This window comes from Hesperophylax consimilis, chromosome 9, assembly GCF_061612785.1.
Source record: "Hesperophylax consimilis isolate HC1 chromosome 9, BYU_Hcon_1.0, whole genome shotgun sequence".
NCBI classification, from domain to species: domain Eukaryota; kingdom Metazoa; phylum Arthropoda; class Insecta; order Trichoptera; family Limnephilidae; genus Hesperophylax; species Hesperophylax consimilis.
The window spans coordinates 24917967-24933753 of record NC_142844.1 but is presented as its reverse complement, the minus strand read 5'-3'; the positions used below and the strand labels follow the sequence as shown (position 1 = coordinate 24933753).

Below are 15787 nucleotides of genomic sequence, written 5' to 3'. Positions count from 1 at the left end.
CAAATCACTATCATGTTTGAAAATTTCTGTCTTCTAGGGTAAATGGTTCCATGCTAACTCAACACACATTTTTAAAAAGTCATTAAAAACGATGAAAAATATTTTTTTTAACCTAACCTGACTTAATGTACTTGACCTAGTTAATAAAGTTTTTGTTTCATCACTTTCCATGACTTTATATAACTTTTTAAAGATGTGATGAATTATCATTTCATGATTTATCCGGTCACCAGGGTAAAAATATATGATTATTATTTTACTAGCTGTACCCCGCCACGCGTTGCTGTGGTTCAGTCTGTCTTTGTTGATACAGAATCAATAGCGCTTGTTGCTTTTACGTCCAGGTCACAGGTGACATCTATATAATATAGATATATAAAAAACACGCGTATTTGAATGCAATGTGTCAAAATTTCAAAGCAATCAGTGAATTAGATTCGGAGATTTAAGATTTTGAACCAACGAACATTTCCATTTTTATTTATAAAGATTAATTTATTTATTTATTCGCCCATTGGACTTTCACGTGCAAAAATATTAAAAAAAAAAAAAAAATTAAATTAAAGTACGTAATGAATTTGTTGACTGATCAGTTAAGGATTGTTGAGCATCAAATAGTTGCATGTATATTTGCTTTTTAAATGAAGCAATGTTACTTAAATTAAATGTAACAACCAACAACCGAGTTTCGTGAAAACCTCCTAGATCACAAGTTCGGGACAATAAAACAAATCAGCCTCCTAATTTGTATGAGAACCTCCAAAAATGTATTTTTAAAAAAAAAATTAAATTAGCAAAAACTTATCAAGATTTTTTAATAAATTTAAAAAAAAAATAATGCGAATATTTTTGTAAAATCCCATGCGAGTTAGGAGGCTGCTTTGAGTGAGTGTCCCGGCCTTGTTATCTAGGAGGTTTTGGTTTCATACATACGATGTAAGTAATCTCTGCAAACGTGTGGACAAGAATTATTTTTCATAAAATTAGTGCGAGAAGAAACGGCATGAGATGAAGAACAATGATTTGTGTAAACATTGTAATTTTGGGATCTCCTTCTGGTGTTCGTGGTTGGCTATCATCAAGGATATTATAATACTCTATTATCTTTGGTTATCATCATGGCATTATTCACCCTGCAGGCTGCATTCGCATTTCGGATCGAAGTGCACTCGTACCAGTTAGTTTTAGAAGAGTTTATTTATGTCTTCCTAAGGATGTGTTGTTTCGGAGAATTTGAACAATTCTTCAACTTTCAAGTTCTGTGAAAGATTTTTTCAAGTTATGTTATTATTTCAGTTTTGTCAAGCAACTAGCCTATAATGATGTAATAACAGAACTTGAATAAGACTTTCACCGAAAATGAACGTTGAAATTTGATGAATTGTTCAAATTCTCGGAAACAACTTGTCCTAAGTATTTTGTGATATGTTTAAGATAAATCTTCTAAACAAACTAAACTTTTCATTTCACAACGTTTTATGTCCTCTTTCGTTTGATATATCTATGAAACCCCACAATATCCAATACATATATATAATATTATTATTTTTAATTTTTCAATTGGTTGCAATTTGTTCTTCCGATAAATGTTTGTCATATTTTTATGGACAATCTAGACATGTCACGTGTTCTCAATTTCAATTCACCATCTAAAGTTATATGGAATTTAGCTCAGTGATAACCGATTTACTGGTTGTTGATTTCCTCAAAACGATTGTTCCCATTTAGCCGTTTGAAAAAACTAGGCATTAATCACATCTCTTGTTCTGCTACAATGATCGCAGTGATTCAGCTGTCGCTTGCGAATGAACGCCATTTATGTATGACCTTCCGAATTCGCGAGAATTTGTTGATCTACGAAGAATCATTATGACCGGCCAATCATCTGCACATCTATACATAACACCTACTTGTTAGATATTTTCATCTCGAGTCCAACCAACTCCCGAGGCGATCGCTAACACCAGGCGATTTGCAATTTGCAATATCTACTTTTTTTTTTTAGTTGATTGAGTTGCAGCATTCGAATGTATACCAACTTCTTAATAATGACATGATTAGCACTGCCTTTCGCTTGGTAGGCATGTGATGATAGAATATAGTTACGTAATAATTTTATTTATTTATTTATTCCTTTAGATTTACACACAGTACAATATGATACAAGATATAATTAAAATATTTTTAGTGATTATAGATTATTGTACCTTATAAGGTCGAAATTATTGGTTCCTAACTAGGCAAATTGCCCGTTCCAAGGAACCAAAAAATATGTGAAAATAAGTGTGTGATTTGTCTATGTCTATAATATATCTCATTAATGTTTTAATTTGTAATGTTTAATCGTTACAATCTTATGATAGAGTCGAACATGAGCTGTTGTGTATGTTTCAATTGTGTATGAGCCATAATTAGAATAATGGAAGATAATTATAGTGTGTGATTAGTCTATGTCTATTTATTACGTGACGTTTTTTAACATTTTTTCAGATTCTCCTCTGCCCAGTCCAATCAACCATTTAGTTATTATTGGGCCTATGTATGAAATATTACAAGTTTTTATGTTTAATTCAGGGGGGATTTTGTTGTACAGTTTAGGTCCCAAGTATGTGTGTGTCTTTTGATACTTATAATATATTAATTAGTATTTAATAGTGTAAGTATGTACATGTATCTATATTTTTTATGGCGGTGTCATCTGTAGGTACTAAGGGTCTAATAAAGGTTACTGCTTTCATAATATTGTGTACCTGGTCGAACTTTCTTCAGTTTTGATTCATGAAGTTTTTTTGTTATTAAAGGAGGACTTAAAAGGTCCGTTGTAATCTGTCTTTCTGATACTTGCGTTGCTGGGGGTTATCCTTAAGAGATAGACATATACCATGAAGGATTTTTCTGTAGGCCTTTTTAAGATATACAATTCCGTAGTACATCATTTTGATGTATCTCATAAGGTTTAGATAGCGTTAGCAATGTAGTGCCCGAAAATATATTTTTACGACTTTATTACAAAACATCGACTTTTCTCTACTTTCTATAAATATAGATATTGAAAATCCGGTGCGTTGTTAATAAGAACTAAACGCACAAACATACAGATGCGGAAAGCGACATTATTTTATACTATTTTGAGATATGCAGAGATTACAATGAAGCTTTATCTATCTCTTCTCAAATCTATCTTTACCATAGACATGAATATTAGTAGACCTGCCCTAAGTGATTAAAAGCGTATTATCCCCACTCCCCATACCGGTTCCATTGGAGCCGGCTGTGCTCGCGTATGGCCTCAAGTGAAATTTGAAAACGTGGCGTCATCATTCTTGTGCGAACTATGGTCGAGGCATCATCGGTTCATTTTACGAAATAACACTGCAAAATGTTGACTTGTGATATGAAAACTTGTAAAAATAGATGTGAAAAAGAGAATAAACCCAATTGTCGTATTACATTCCATAAGTAAGCATTATTTTACTTTATTTTAAGCTTATTCACACCGTATTATATGGATCAGTTTTAGAAACATATACTATCACATCACAATGTAGCGATTCTCAAGTGTGCTCATCGTTGTTTACTGGGGTAAGTAAATTATGAAACATTTGTAAAAGTGTCTTAACTAAATACTCTGAAACTAACTACGACTCTGAAAATAGAAGCTGCCTTACTTTGCCGAATTTGGACTTCGCAAATTAGTTCATAACGTGGCGAGTAATTTGCGCTCCCATGTAAAAATGTCTATTCATTCAAAAGCAGATTTTACTTTTAAGAACTAAATGGTGATATTATAATGCGAGATGCCTATTTACTGTCAGATTGATTTATTGACGAATCACAGTCAGCTTCACTCCCTTCGTTCTTCAACAGTTGATTTTACCCCTCGCCATTATCTTCTCGTCTATTAATTCCTATGTCTGTGATCTTTACTGATATATCGTCTTTAACACATTATTTTCCATCGATCCTTATCAGCCGCCACTATCGAACCTAATAATACATAATACTAGCTGAAGTGTACCCGGCGTTGTTGGGGGTTATCCTTAGGAGATAGACATATACCATGGAGGACTTTTCTGTAGGCCTGTTCAAGATATACAATACCGTAGTACACACAGACATAGGAATTAATAGACGAGAAGATAATGGCGAGGGGTAAAATCAACTGTTGAAGAACGAAGGGGGTTAAGCTGACTGTGATTCGTCAATAAATCAATCTGACAGTAAATAGGCATCTCGCATTATAATATCACCATTTACTTCTTAAAATTAAAATCTGCTTTTGAATGAATAGACATTTTTACATGGGAGCGCAAATTACTCGCCACGTTATGAACTAATTTGCGAAGTCCAAATTCGGCAAAGTAAATTTCACTGTTTGCAGAGTCGTAGTTAGTTTCAGAGTATTTAGTTAAGACACTTTTACAAATGTTTCATAATTTACTTACCCCAGTAAACAACGATGAGCACACTTGAGAATCGCTACATTGTGATGTGATAGTATATGTTTCTAAAACTGATCCATATAATACGGTGTGAATAAGCTTAAAATAAAGTAAAATAATGCTTACTTATGGAATGTAATACGACAATTGGATTTATTCTCTTTTTCACATCTATTTTTACAAGTTTTCATATCACAAGTCAACATTTTGCCGTGTTATTTCGTAAAATGAACCGATGATGCCTCGACCATAGTTCGCACAAGAATGATGACGTCACGTTTTCAAATTTTACTTGAGGCCATACGCGAGCCCAGCCGGCTCCAATGGAACCGGTATGGGGAGTGGGGATAATACGCTTTTAATCACTTAGGGCAGGTCTACTAATATTCATATGTCTATGGTAGTACATTATTTTGATGTATCTTATAAGGTTTAGTCAGCGTTAACAATGTAAGCGCCTGAAAATATTTTTTTACGACTTGATTACAATACATCGACTTTTTTCTACTTTCTATTAGTAAAATTTATATGTATTATTTATATAATCCTTCCGGAATAAATTCTCTAAATGATAGTGAAAACCCTATCAAAATCCGTTGCGTGGCTTAGAAGAACTAAGCGCACAAACAGACACGAATAACGACTGTATTTTATACTATATTGAGAATACATGGCAGATAAATAAAGTTTTATCTTTAATAACGTAGCAACTAAATGTGAAAATACAGAAAAAAATGTTTATCTACATTGGTGAAAAATAAGCAAAACGAATAAATTCGAACGAGGTAAATAATAAAAAGCATTTGATGCAGAAAGGTTTTGACGTAATTAGAACGCTGTCAACTAGTAGAATGTTATAATTTTACCGACTACGTACTTATAATATTGTGCATTACCTTAGTTATAAACCTCATAACGTATATGTATGTAATCTAGCTCATTTGGGTATATCTTTGAGTCGTTTATTGGTCGCAGGTAGGTATACCTTCCAGTTACTCGTTTGCGCAATGCTTGCATCTCATTGTTCTCATCGGTCCATTCTCCAACAGCTCGTTTCTTCGTGGCTACGGCATCTCCTGCAGTAATAATACTAATAACATAAACCTGATTTGTCCTCGGTCCTCCGCCCACGCGCTGTAACCCTTTATCCCTGCAATAATGGCGGGCGAGTGTCAGGGAACTGCGGCCAAGGTCAGAACAAGGCGCAAGTTGCATACAAAGAACAGCACTTGGGCTACGAATAATACCAAGAGTCAGATTTGCTCAGGGACAGGGATATAATAGTTTTGTATGCGAAGGGAAAAATGAGACGAGTCCGGGTACATGTTGCATGTAAAGAACATCACTTGGGCTATGAATGATACCAAGAATCAGATTTGGCCAAGGACAGGGTTATAATTTTATGCTTAATGGTTGTGTCAGCGTAGGTAAAAATGGAGATGAGACAAATGTTGCCTACAGAGAACAGCACTCTCCAGACGAAAGATACCAGCAGTCAGATTTGCCCAGGGAGAGGCTTTTAATAATTATGCTCCCGAATGGAAAAGGGCGATGGGTAGAAAAATCTGAATTTGATTTGGGTTATAAATGTATCTGTTTTTTGTGTCTTTTTATGTATCTTCACTTTTACTCATTTTCTCTATTCTTAAATCCTGTATTCCTCTAGGATAATTTGAAACTTTCCTAGTTGGACGGTCAAATCGAAGCAAAAATCAATCAAAAAAGCTTAAAAAAATATATAAATATATATAAAGCCATTTATATATATATATTTTTAAAATAGCCAAAACCATTTTTAAAAATGGCTTTGGCTACCATATATGAATGGTCATGGCCAAATCGGTTCCGGGCAGATGGAACTCTTATTTTTCCTATTGTTCGTTTATCCACCATGTTAGGTTGAATTCCATTTTTAAATTAATACCTAACAACTTATTTCCTCATTTTCACAAACGATGATTAACATTTCGCTTTTCCTTTTCATTTTGTGCAGTATAACATTAAAATAGTACCTTTTGGTCTTGTTCGCCGCCCCTGACCGACACTATCTCCCGATTGGTCGCTGGCCGTCCGCGGTCTCTGGATTTAATGAGTTTATTGAATGAACCGACCTTCAGCGACCCACACCGCTCCCCCTTACCGCCCCCTTACCGCTCCCCGCCCGCCATTCCCCGCGCCGGCTTTTATTAGCGAAAAATCGACACACAAAAAATCATTTAGCAACACTTCAGGGCCGGACCGCGCTATTGCACTCAGGCCTGAGTAAGTTCTATCGCGATGCACAATCCGCCATCTATTGCGCGGTTCCGCGGAGAATCTTTTTGTTATTATTTTTTTCTGGTAAAGGTACCTTAAGGACGATACAAATAATATTGTAGAGTTATTATTTATAATAGGTCACTTGAATGCATTTTATAATGACTTCTAAAAAATCCTTTGGATAGATAGATATTTCTGATTAGATTTCTAAAATGTCACTAAATATGTATTTTTTTTTTAAAAATAAATCTTGTATTTATTTTTATAAAATTCCACTCTGAATTTTTTTCATCCATTGCTCGGATTTCAGTTGATTTGTTGACGTTTTGCATTTCCGAGAGCTTTTTCTGCTCAGAAGTATTTTTGTACAAAGAAAGTATATACATATCTTTAGTCATTTTTACGATCTAATGAATTCATATTTAAACAATAAAAACATAACACAGAGTCCACTCCTTGTCAGAATTTTGAAAGATATTATGACGTGAAGTTCATACGTTTCTTTGGCTTCTGCCTTTTTTAAAGTATTTTTTTTAGTCCTGTTTTTAGAAACATCTTGTTTATAAAAAATGAAAAATTATAAAGAATGTCTTAGAATTTTTGTCTGAATAGATATATTTTTTAAATCTAATGCAAGTGCCTATTATAGGTGTAGTTAGAAATGATGGATACTGTAAAGGGTTTATTTTTATTTTGTACCTAGTGGTGATGGTCTGGTTTGTAAGCCACACAGACTATCAGGGAATAATTAATTCCCTATGAAAAAAAAGGTTGATCACAAAATTCACTCTGCAGGCAGCGTAACAAATTATCATCCAGCCACCAAATACATAAAAACAGAGAACTCACAGAATACATCACTCGCATTGAGATTGGCAGCAATTCCTTAATCTCCAAATTCGGCAGCGGACGGCAATTAGCACAATAAAACTCACATTCGCACCATGAAATAATGATCTGTCACGGCAAGCTCTCAAGAGAGAAGAATTTTGAATTAAATTTGAATTAACACATTGTAATTCAAAAACTGTCACTTTTCTTGTGACAAAAATATTTAAATCATTTAGTCGTAAATCGACCAACCAGGAATAGTGGTCTCCTCTTTTGTCAAACAACATAATTCAGATGAATCCAGCTGTTTAATGCACATATGACTGAATTTCATTGTCACTTACCTGAGAGCAAAATCTATACAATAACTGACCAGAGATGTCTATCCTGTCCACTATTTTTAATTTTAATTTTCAAATTTTAAGTAACTAACTAATTTTAAGTCTACTGCTTCTCCACCTAGTGTTTAGTGAACACTTTACTAAGAGGATCCGGTGTTCAGTGTGTTTTAAGTGTTAAGTACTTGTGTTAAAAATATGTAATATTTCTAAAAAATCTAATTATGTAAAAAACGTTGCGTTAAGCTTGGTTTGGTGTGATTACGTTCTGGAAAAATGTGTACCTTTTGTTTTGATCCAGTCTGAAACTTTTTGATTGTTGATATAATATAATATAATATATGGTGAAAAGCAATGTAAATGGACAAGTTAGCGATTCGCCGCGTGGACGAGCCAGTTGTTATGACTCAGCCCCAAGGGTCGCCTCGCCTAAACGAGCCTTATCGAACAATGCACAATGAATTTTTGAACTCCTCGCCCCAGTCACATAAACCAATAACATACGCGCTTTATCTTCGACTTTCAGTATTCGCAGAAAATGGTTGAAATCATTTGTTGATTTATTTTAAACACAAGTCCATTGAAACAACCGCCAGGTTTAACACTATTTCGAAATTTACATCAGAAATAAAACTTTACGATTTTTATGGATATTTCTTCTCCAAACGTAGAGAAAACTTCTAGCCTTTCCTATAGCGGGGATTGTATTCATTCATATTAGATTCTTGTTTTTCTTGATATTCTATGTTTTATGTACACAGGTAAATATTTACAAGCAATATTTTTACAATATACATATAATATATTATATTTTAAAAATATATAAATAGAGTCTACATTCCGTTCAATGTCAGTGTGAAATATTGTTCCCGTGCGGGAAGTGGGAAGGGGGTGTGGCGGCTGTTATTGTCGCCCGAATCCTTCCGAACGCGAATGAACTCGACGAACAAGTTGAAGGTGACCGAAGGGATTTTTTCACAAAAATAGCATAACGATGTGTTTGTGGCAGCCTGTCACAGCTAGTCTGCTCGACGGGACTCTGTGCGATACTAAACGCAGTTAATCACCAGTTTGTCCACTGGACCCAGTTCAGTGCAACTACTCATTTCCAATACAGATTCTTAATTTCCAACATGGTTAGTTATACAATAATGGGTTTGAGTAATACATAGCGATTACTGATCACCGTGTTCAGTGAGCAGCTCCGGGCGTCCGGCCCTGCTGGAGATTCGCGTCGTGTCCGGCGGGCGGCGTGCCCATGTGGGTCAGTGCCGTGGCCTCGTCTGTCGCCCCTCCCCCACCTCCTCCCACCGGCCAGACCATCTCAGACCCAGACCCAACCGACACCCCTACCAACTACCATCCACCAAGACATCGCGGACGGCTTACCTGTTGGCGGCTTACCTGCATCGGCAACAAACGAATCACTTCTTTAACCGAATGGATTACACCTTTAAAATTATCAAAATGTACCATTTTTAGCAAAATTGATTCATTCCTACATTAACTATTTCATTTATTTGTATAGGTACCTGACGACAATGCCAATGTTGAGATTCATAATGCCATTTAGTCATGCCTTTGTATTTGTAAGTTCTTTTTCTGTCTTGGATTGGCAGTTAAATCATTCGTTTATACAAGTGTGATTAATAATATAGGTTCTCTCCCATAGAAATCCAAATTGATAGACTGGCCCATCAGGGAAAAGGGAACAAACCAAGTTGCGCGGAGCTTAGAGGATACATGGCCGTCTCCCTTTCTGTAATTTGTAAATAAATGATCTGACAATATACAGGCAACTCACTTGGTAATACCACCATGTATTCCGCGAAAATAAAACATGCTTACGAATCACTAGTCCTTTTTACAATTTCGCAAATTGCTGGCAGCGTAAAACTTAAGGCGATGCCATACGTAGTAATGCAAAATCATGTGTTTTTGGTTTGAAAATTTGGTCGCCTAGAAATGTTTCAGATGCTTTAGTTAAATACTGCGAGTAGAATAAATCTTGGCCTTTGAAATAATCGAGTATTTTTTATATAAGTCTTTTATAAGCCCAGAAAAAAATAATGTATAGGCTTATGAAAACTGCTTTAAAGTTCAAAATCTCCTACTTCCGAACCCATTTTCGGTTATGATTTTACTGTATAATGTCGCAAATTAAGTTATTTATAAAATAATCGGAAAAAAATTAAATATTTATGCCTGAACATACACAAAATAAAATAAAAGGCACTTTTTGGTCACGTTTTTTCTTTCATACATCAAAACAGGCGGATGGTGTTAAGCGGGAATTTAAATCTTATCGCCATCTACGTAAGGGTTGTTATTGATAGCGGCTCAATTTAAAATATTACACGACGTAGTTCATCGCCTTAACCAAAAATCCCAAATCGGGTGAACAAAAGTTCGGGCTTGTTTCCAAAACTGAATATTTTGTTACATTATTTAGTTAGATTGAAGGCTGTTCGGTGTTTTTAACCCTTTTTATCGAACATTCTTATCTTGCGCAGAAAAGTCCCACAGCGAACTACGCTGTAAACCATTGCCCTACTTTAGCGAACTTTACTTTTCTGCGCAAGGGCGTGTTATTTCGACGTGTTCTCTTCAGCGTTCAAAGTACGACAGATGCATTATGAAAAGGATTCTCGAACCTCCGGCTCGTCGAAATGATACCCTAATTTCATGTTAGGGCAAGTCTATCAATTTACATGTCCGTGGTACCCACATGTATTCCCGTCTTCTGTGGATACGCAATATATTGTCCGCATGGCAATCCATGTTTAGATTGATTAGTCTCTCGTAATTTCTAAGTTCTAGTTCTCGGATGTTGCACCACTAGGTTCACCTTTTGAAGAGTGTAAGATGAGATTATGGCGATGAATTTTCTGAAATTTCCTTGAACTTCGCGAGTAATTAATACTGGTATATTTCGCTGGTTGCGAAAAGCTTATTTCACATATCATTTTTGGCTTGTGAAAATATAAATAAATATATAAATATTTGATCCATCGGAAATTTTTATTCAGTAATCATGATAGTGATGTTTTGAGTACGGGGAAATGTTAGCATATATACCACTGCCAATTCGTACTTTTTTGTATACTCTTGACCAAAATTCTGCGCACAAAAATATTATTGTATTCATAGACTGAGACGTACAGCCAAGTTGCGGTCCGACCAATAATCAAATCTCAACGAGCATATTATGTGACGCATGTCCTTAGCCGTCATGTCCTATAGGAGAGATAGTACGTGGGCTATGCACGCACACACGTGCATTAAATCAATTTATCAACTGGGTCAGTATTGAGATCAGATTCAGCTTCTTTCAATTAGTCACTTCTCGCTTAACCGACTATCACGCCATGTCCGGCAGTAGGTCACAAATATGAGAAATAGCTGCGCAATATTGCCAATGCTTTATTTTATAGCAAATATAATCGTAGACAAGCCTAGAAAAGTGGTTCTTTACGTTTTTGGAACATTGAAATATATGGTCATACTGTTGAGTGAGAGCTCCGCTGTGATCTCTTTTGCAGTGACATGTGACGTTTCTGAAGAAGACAGAGATGCTATAACGAAGTTATCTTGCTTTAATTTTTTTTGATTTGGTGAGAATCTCTACTCCAGCCTTCAAGATGTTTTTTATTGTTATTAAATATCACCAACAAAGCGTTGCATCGCAGGCAAAATGTATGACTTCTACTTTTTACTACTTGAAAATAGACCATTTAATTGGAATGAAAAGTAGAATGTTAGTGCCACTGCCAGTTTTTAGGTCACAGTTCAGAAAGCCCTGGAAAGTATTGTTGTTTGCTTCTAAACGAATTACTGAAACCAAATTATTTCGCATGACTCGTGACACTCGAATTCCACTGGACACTGGTGAGGGATCACAGATCTAGAAGAGTGACGCCAGAATATCTGGGAGAAAACTATAAAACGATAGGCCATTAAAGGTAATCTTCCTTCCAAGTATGAATATCTTTCTGCTATTTACAGGATTATTGGAACACTCGTTGGGTCCATGACCACTATTCTAATATAGTCATCTAATAAATAAAAATCTAAGTCTAATTGGAGTCGCAATAGAACAGAATGGAGCTGATTGACACCAGCACCGGTGACGTCACTGTGCCTGCGTGACAGGCTGTGACGTCACCGGTGACGTGGCAGCAGATGGAAGGCAATAATTATTATCGTGACTGTAAATACCGACAGCGAACTGCACGCCCATCGGCACACATGGCCGTACACTCATGGACCCACAGTTGAAAGCTGTGCGAGATGCGGTTCTTTCAATTTATTCTGCTCATGAATCAGTCTTGGCGAGAGTTATTATTTATATTGGGAGTGAAAAGACTGGTGACATCGTTTGCGACTGTGGTTTGCTACAAAAAGACAGTTGTATTTCTTGATTCAACATCAGCGGACATACCGAGTAAGAGCGGAAGAGCTTGAACCTTAGTTGAAGCCAATGACTACTGCTCTGGTAATACGGAGCCAGCTTTGCATTGTCCATCACCAGGACAAAATATGGTTCCTGGTATCTACTACAAGACTGTCGTTGTGTTGGTTCAAGAAGGAGGTGGGAACACCGAACGACTCAATTTCCCCAAAAGTCAAACAATAAGATTGGCCGTGAGAATCCTATTGTTACCAGTCACTTCTGTAAGGGTCTTTGGTTATACTTCACATAGGTTGTGTTTCTGAGGCTACCGTTTTTCTAGCCACCGAGACAGAACTTTGGCCAGGCTTATTGGTACAAGCAATCTAAAATAATAATAATCTCAAATAAAAAGCTCGATACAAAACATAGATATTATACTGACACCAAATACAGACTAAAAGCGAAACCATTCAACTGAACAAAAAAACGCCATGTAATATATTTATAATTATTTCGGAAAAAAATCTATTTAATATAAATGCAAATGTATTTATAATTATATTACATTATCCATACTTCTTATTTTTAATAATATGTAAATGAAATCCTCAGCACGTGAGATCTCATTTAGGATTTCATACTATATATTTGTTACAAAAAAATGAAGTTAATTAATAAAACACATTATTAAGGCGAAGCTTACTGCCAAATCACTATTTTGATTAATCTTTATAACGAATTGGTGTACATTATGAATACCAAAAAATATGTTTTAGATAAATTGTAGGTTTTCCTATCGTTTCGCTTCAGTAGAATACAAATAAAAAATAAATTACTCAATAAAAAATATAAACGTAAACTACTAATAAGAAATGTATGAACGCTTAAAGAAAACAACTTAAAAAAATACTGTATTATAGCTAAGATTATCTGTGATAGTTTCACTTGATTAACTTTTTTGTTTTTTTATAAAATTATTTACGAAATAAATAAAAACCAGTTTTGTGCTTGAAATCTAACGTTTCTAGACTCCGTTTGTCAAGCGATTTTAATGCCTATTACCTACAATACAAGGTATACCAAGAATATGCACATGTTTGGCTTGTAGCTTCCTCTTAATGAAGTCATGGAAACCTGTTCTGGTTTCAAAATGTGTTATTTTTAGTACAAATTTAATTATTAAATACTCTTTTTAGCTAGTATTTTAAAAGGATTAGTTAAATTTACAATATCTCTTACCATTTAATACAACCTTTATTATATTTTTTATGTGTTAGTTATTACATTTCGGGTCTTTATCAACGCAGTAATCTAACTTTTTTTACGAGAGCTAGTTAAATGCTGGCACCTGAAGAACTAGAAACCAAATTCAGCCATAAATTATTAATTTACGAGACTATTGTATCATCATTATTTAACAAGGCGAAGTATTACATACATGTTTGAAACCGGAAATCCTCATGTTTATGTATAATATTATCTACAGAAGCGGACATGAATTCTGTGGTAATATACCTCTGGTCTACATGCGTATAATGCCTGCGTAAATTTGTACCCGAGAAGCATACGGATGCGACTCCAAAACACAAAATGTTCAGGAGAGCTGAAAACCTATGTTTTCAGCAAATCGTAAGTTCTCATATTTTGATTGATAATTGAAAGAAATATTAATATTTCTATTTTTGAAACTGACAATTCATGGTGGAATTCCATTATATAATAATAAAACAAATATGAAACTTTTTTCCAATTTAATTTTATTGACCGTAACCGGTTTCAGCTCGTTAAAGCCATCTTCAGACTGGTACAAATTATTCTTAGTCTACGGTTTATATACATAACATATGGGGGAGGGAGAGGGGTGGTCTACATTAGGACATTAATAATTCATTTACTTGTAAGGTTTTCCCTGAACAATATTGAAGTGAGCTACAAACCCAAGGTAATTAGCCTACTGGAAATACCAAAATAATTAGAAATTCGACAGTCTAAAACGACTAACAAATGCAATTAATATAATTGATTAAAAACCCTTGTAGACCACCCCTCTCGTGTACCAGTCTGAAGATGGCTTTAACGAGCTGAAACCGGTTACGGTCAATGAAATTAAAGTGGAAAAAAGTTTCGTATTTGTTTTATTATAATATATTATGAAAGAAATTGTTATATACAGACTTGGTGGTACTGTGAGGATCTCAATAATTATACGCGTGTGCGGATAGAATGTTTATTAACACTTTAGAACGGATTGTCTACTACTATCTTCTTAGCTGTCGGTTGGGAAAAGAGAGCGAGCAGATGCATCCATCATCTTTTATACGTCGATCTGTCATCTCGCTCTTACACATTCAAAAAGCAGGCGTACCACTTAAAACCTTTTTTACAGAAATATTGTTTTTTTTTCAATTATCAGTCAACATATTGGTTAAAATAAGGAGAGATTTACTGAAAACACATTATTTTTTGGCTCTCCTGAACAATTCATGCTTTGGAGTTGCATCCGTATGGTTCTCGTATGTAGAAATTCTTGGCTGTATTATTCAGTTATAATATTTAGCTGCTAGTTTTGTGGACATTTATTTTGCCGACTGAAATTAGTCTATTTAATTAGTTAGTGTATTGCACATTGTTATAATGTTACCTTCGTAGTTTGTTTATTTTAATGAAATAATACTTACCACGTGATTGGCAATAAATATTACTACTAGCAGTAAAACTGTTGAAACTTGTATACATTTCCAGACTAAGTGATGCATAGTATTATGTAGTGAATATAAACAACAACGTTGCTATTAATTTATTGTTTGTCGCGCATTCTTCTGGGTTGATTAGTTATACCTATTATATAATACATGTATATACTATAAAACAAAAATCTGTTCGATTATCACTTGATAAAGTTTTTGTTTCATCACTTTCCATGACTTTATATAACTTTTTAAGATTTGATGAATTATCATTGTGATGATTTATCCGGTCACCCTAACATATATATCACAAAGAAAATAAGGCATTAAATCATACAAGAAACCATATTTAAAGCAAATTAAGATCAGAACCTACTTACAGTGAAAATTTTTTAAGTTTTTAATTTTTCTGAAACCGTAAACAAATTATTAATTTATTGGCCTCCTACGTGCATAACGAGTGTTCGTTAAGGCGAAGCTTAATGCCAAATCATTATTTGATTAATCTTTATAATGAATTGGTGTACATTATGAATACCAAAAAATATACTTTAGATAAATTGAAGAGTTTCCTATCGTTTCGCGAATAAAAATAAAATAATAAATTACTCAATAAAAAATATAAATGTAAACTACTAAAAATAATCTTTTTTAATAGAAATGTATGAACGCGTAAAGGAAACAACTTTTAAAAAAAATACAGTATTATAGCTAAGATTATCTGTGACAGTTTCACTTGGTTAACTTTGTTGCTTTCTTATAAAATTATTTACAAAATAAATAAAAAAAAAACAGTTTTGTGCTTGAAATCGAACGTTTCTAGACTCCGTTTGTCAA

General features: G+C 34.5%; 1 protein-coding gene across 1 annotated transcript in view; it reads left to right on the top strand.

Moving 5' to 3' along the window:
- Nucleotides 1-15787, top strand: part of chm (lysine acetyltransferase chameau) — a 114298-nt gene that overhangs the window by 50526 nt on the left and 47985 nt on the right. The window lies entirely within an intron of this gene.